Source organism: Hippocampus zosterae, chromosome 13 (assembly GCF_025434085.1).
Source record: "Hippocampus zosterae strain Florida chromosome 13, ASM2543408v3, whole genome shotgun sequence".
Classification (NCBI taxonomy): domain Eukaryota; kingdom Metazoa; phylum Chordata; class Actinopteri; order Syngnathiformes; family Syngnathidae; genus Hippocampus; species Hippocampus zosterae.
In genome coordinates, this window is record NC_067463.1 from 3809654 (window position 1) to 3815000 (window position 5347).

General features: G+C 50.6%; 1 long non-coding RNA gene across 1 annotated transcript in view; it reads right to left on the bottom strand.

The window, feature by feature from the left end:
* Positions 1–609: 609 nt before the first annotated feature.
* Positions 610–5347, bottom strand: part of LOC127612883 (uncharacterized) — a 6983-nt gene continuing 2245 nt past the window's right edge. Inside the window, exons 2-3 of the long non-coding RNA XR_007965996.1 lie at positions 1020–1064; positions 610–642 (exon numbers count right to left, since the gene is read on the bottom strand). This is a non-coding gene — a long non-coding RNA (uncharacterized LOC127612883). The remainder of the gene's footprint in view (positions 643–1019; positions 1065–5347) is intronic.

The following is a 5347-nucleotide window of genomic DNA, read 5'->3' on the forward strand; positions in this document are numbered from 1 at the left end:
TTGAACCCCTTACCCTGACCCTGACCCTAACCCCAACCCTTAACCCTAACCCCAATTCCTAATCCTAACCCCTAACTCTAAACCCTAACCCCTCACTCTGACCCTGACCCTAACCCCTCACCCTAACCCTAAACCCTAACCCTTAACCCTAAAACCCAGCCCTAAACCCTAACCCTACACCTACACCTACCCCTACCCCTGACCCTAAACTCTAAACCTAACCCCAACCCTTAACCCTAAACCCTAACCCTTAACCCCTACCCCTGACCCTAACCCTACCCCTAACCCCCTGACCCTATCCCCCGGACCCTAACCCCTAACCCTAACCCTTAACCCTAAACCCTAACCCTAACACCAACACGAAACCCTAACACAAACCCAAACCGTAACCCCTAACCCTCACCCCAACACTACCCCTAACCCTTAACCCTAAGCCCTAACCCCTAACCCTAACCCCCTAACCCCTAACCCTTAACCCTAACCCCAACCTAACCCCAAACCCCACCCCTAACCCCAAACCCTAAACCCAACCCCTAACCCCAACCCTAAACCCTAACCCCTAACTCAAACCCTAACCCCTAAGTCTAACGCTACCTCTAACCCTTTTAACCCCTTACCCTGACCCTGACCCTAACCCCAACCCTTAACCCTAACCCCAATTCCTAATCCTAACCCCTAACTCTAAACCCTAACCCCTCACTCTGACCCTGACCCTAACCCCTCACCCTAACCCTAAACCCTAACCCTACACCTACACCTGACCCTAAACTCTAACCCTAACCCCAACCCTTAACCCTAAACCCTAACCCTTAACCCCTACCCCTGACCCTAACCCTAACCCTACCCCTAACCCCCTGACCCTATCCCCCTGACCCTAACCCCTAACCCTAACCCTAAACCCTAAAACCCAGCCCTAAACCCTAACCCTACCCCTACCCCTACCCCTACCCCTGACCCTAACCCTAAACCCTAACCCTGACCCTAACCCTAACCCCCTGATCCTAACCCCAACCCTTAACCCTAACCCTAACCCCAATTCCTAACCCTAACCCCTAACTCTAACCCTAACCCCTGACCCTAACCCCAACCCTTAACCCTAACCCCTAACTCTGACCCTGACCCTAACCCCTAACCCTAAACCCTAAACCTAAACCCTAACCCCCTAACCCTAACCCTAACCCTAACCCTGACCCTGACCCTAACCCCTAACACTACCCCTAACCCCTAACCCTACCCCCACCCCTAACCCTAGTCCCAACCCTACACCCTAACCCTCACACAAACCCTAACCCCTAACTCTAACCCCAACCCTACCCCTAACCCTAAACCATAACCCTAAACCCTAACCCTAACCCTAACCCCACCCCAAACCCAAACCCAAACCCAAACCCTAACCCCAACCCTTAACCCTAAACCCTAACCCTAACCCTAATCCTAAACCAGGGGTGCCCTGGTTTAGGGTTAGGGTTGAGGTTAGTTGATCTACTTTGTGATCAACTAACCTCACGGGATCTACCCTTACCGGCGCGCGCACGCACACACACACACAAATTTAAGATTTACCTGCTTTATTTTATATTTTTAATATTTTTTTAGTGAAAATGAGACCGATTAGTGTGCAGTGTATATTAACACAAAAAATATATTACCAACATGTACAAAGACAAATTGTTGTTTTTTTTTTCTTCTCGACACCCCTCGGATCTACTTGGTACCTGTCTTAGATCTACCGGTAGATCAGGATCTACCTAATGGGCACCCCTGCCCTAAACCTTATCCCTACCCCTAACCCTAACCCCACCCCTAACGCCAACCCTAACCCCAAACCCTAAACCCAACCCCTAACCTTAATCCTAACCCCATCCCAACCTTTAACCCTAACCCTAAACCTTACCCCTAACCCTAACCCTAACCCTAACCCTAACCCTAACCCTAACCCTAACCCCACCCCTAACCCCAACCCCAAACCCTAAACCCTAACTCAAACCCTAAACCCTAACTCAAACCCTAACCCCTAACCCAAACCCTAACGCTAACCCTAACCCTAACCCTTAACCCCTAACCGTGAGCCTAGCCCTAACCCCAACCCTAACCCCTAACCATAACCCCAATTCCTAACCCTAACCCCTAACCCTAAACCCTAAACCTTAAACCTGACACTAACCCTAACCCTAACCCTAACCCTAACCCTAACCCCAACCCTTAACCCTAAACCCTAAACCCTAACCCTTAACCTTAAATCCTAACCCCAAACCCAAACCCTAACTCAACCCCTAACCCCTAACCCAAACCCCAATTCCTAACCCTAACCCCAATTCCTAACCCCTAACCCTAACTCTAACCCTAACCCCTAAACCTGACCCTAACCCCAACCCTTAACCCTAACCCTTAACCCTAAACCCTAAACCCTAACCCTAACCCTAACCCTAACCCCACCCCTAACCCCAAACCCTAAACCCTAACTCAAACCCTAAACCCTAACTCAAACCCTAACCCCTAACCCAAACCCTAACGCTAACCCTAACCCTAACCCTAACCCTTAACCCCTAACCGTGAGCCTAGCCCTAACCCCAACCCTAACCCCTAACCATAACCCCAATTCCTAACCCTAACCCCTAACCCTAAACCCTAAACCCTAAACCTGACACTAACCCTAACCCTAACCCTAACCCTAAACCCAACCCTTAACCCTAAACCCTAAACCCTAACCCTTAACCTTAAATCCTAACCCCAACCCCAACCCCAAACCCAAACCCTAACTCAACCCCTAACCCCTAACCCAAACCCCAATTCCTAACCCTAACCCCAATTCCTAACCCCTAACCCCTAACTCTAACCCTAACCCCTAAACCTGACCCTAACCCCAACCCTTAACCCTAACCCTTAACCCTAAACCCTAAACCCTAACCCTAACCCCTAACCCATAACCCTACCCCTACCCCTAACCCTGACCCTAACCCTACCCCTAACCCTAACCCTGACCCTAACCCCACCCATAACCCTAACACAAACCTAACCCTTAACCCTAAACCCTAACCCTAACACCAACCCAACACCAAACCCTAACCCCTAACCCTAACCCCTAACCCCTAACCCCTACCCCTAACCCCACCCTTAACCTTAACCCTAACCCCAAACCCCGACCCTAACCCCAAACACTAAACCCTAATCCTAACCCTAATCCTAATCCTAATCCTAACCCCAAACCTAACCCTAACCCTAACCCTAACCCTAACCCCAACCCTAAACCCAAACCCAAACCCAAACCCCAAACCTAACCCCAAACCCCGACCCTAACCCCAAACCCTAAACCCTAATCCTAACCCTAACCCTAACACCAACACGAAACCCTAACACAAACCCAAACCCTAACCCCTAACCCCTAACCCTACCCGTACCCCTACCCCTAACCCCAACCCTACCCCTAACCCTTAACCCTAAGCCCTAAGCCCTAAGCCCTAAGCCCTAACCCCTAACCCTTAACCCTAACCCCAACCTAACCCCAAACCCCAACCCTAACCCCAAACCCTAAACCCAACCCCTAACCCCAATCCTAACCACTAACTCAAACCCTAACCCTAACTCTACCTCTAACCCTTTTAACCCCTAACCCTGACCCTGACCCTAACTCCAACCCTTAACTCTAAACCCTAACCCTTAACCCTAACCCCTCACTCTGACCCTGACCCTAACCCTAACTCCAACCCTAACCCCAAACCCTAAACCCAACCCCTAACCTTAATCCTAACCCCATCCCAACCTTTAACCCTAACCCTAAACCTTACCCCTAACCCTAACCCTAACCCTAACCCTAACCCTAACCCCACCCCTAACCCCAACCCCAAACCCTAAACCCTAACTCAAACCCTAAACCCTAACTCAAACCCTAACCCCTAACCCTAACGCTAACCCTAACGCTAACCCTTAACCCCTAACCGTGAGCCTAGCCCTAACCCCAACCCTAACCCCTAACCATAACCCCAATTACTAACCCTAACCCCTAACCCTAAACCCTAAACCTGACACTAACCCTAACCCTAACCCTAACCCTAACCCTAACCCTAACCCCAACCCTTAACCCTAAACCCTAAACCCTAACCCTTAACCTTAAATCCTAACCCCAACCCCAACCCCAAACCCTAACTCAACCCCTAACCCCTAACCCAAACCCCAATTCCTAACCCCAATTCCTAACCCCTAACCCTAACTCTAACCCTAAACCTGACCCTAACCCCAACCCTTAACCCTTAACCCTTAACCCTAAACCCTAAACCCTAACCCTAACCCATAACCCTACCCCTACCCCTACCCCTAACCCTGACCCTAACCCTAACCCTACCCCTAACCCTAACCCTGACCCTATCCCCACCCATAACCCTAACACAAACCTAACCCTTAACCCTTAACCCTAAACCCTAACCCTAACCCTAACACCAACCCAACACCAAACCCTAGCCCCTAACCCTAACCCTAAACCCTAACCCCTAACCCCTAACCCTAACCCCACCCCTTAACCTTAACCCTAACCCCAAACCCCGACCCTAACCCCAAACCCTAAACCCTAATCCTAACCCTAATCCTAACCCCAAACCTAACCCTAACCCTAACCCTAACCCTAACCCCAACCCTAAACCCAAACCCAAACCCCAACCCCAACCCTAACCCCAAACCCCGACCCTAACCCCAAACCCTAAACCCTAATCCTAACCCTAACCCTAACACCAACACGAAACCCTAACACAAACCCTAACCCTAACCCCTAACCCCTAACCCCTAACCCCTAACCCTACCCCTAACCCCAACCCTACCCCTAACCCTTAACCCTAAGCCCTAAGCCCTAAACCCTAAGCCCTAAGCCCTAAGCCCTAACTCCTAACCCTTAACCCTAACCCCAACCTAACCCCAAACCCCAAACCCCAACCCTAACCCCAAACCCCAACCCTAACCCCAAACCCTAAACCCAACCCCTAACCCCAATCCTAACCACTAACTCAAACCCTAACCCTAACTCTACCTCTAACCCTTTTAACCCCTAACCCTGACCCTGACCCTAACCCCAACCCTTAACCCTAACCCCAATTCCTAATCCTAACCCCTAACTCTAACCCTGACCCTAACCCTAACTCCAACCCTTAACTCTAAACCCTAACCCTTAACCCTAACCCCTCACTCTGACCCTGACCCTAACCCTAACCCCAACCCTAACCCCAAACCCTAAACCCAACCCCTAACCTTAATCCTAACTCCATCCCAACCTTTAACCCTAACCCTAAACCTTACCCCTAACCCTAACCCTAACCCTAACCCCACCCCTAACCCCAACCCCAAACCCTAAACCCTAACTCAA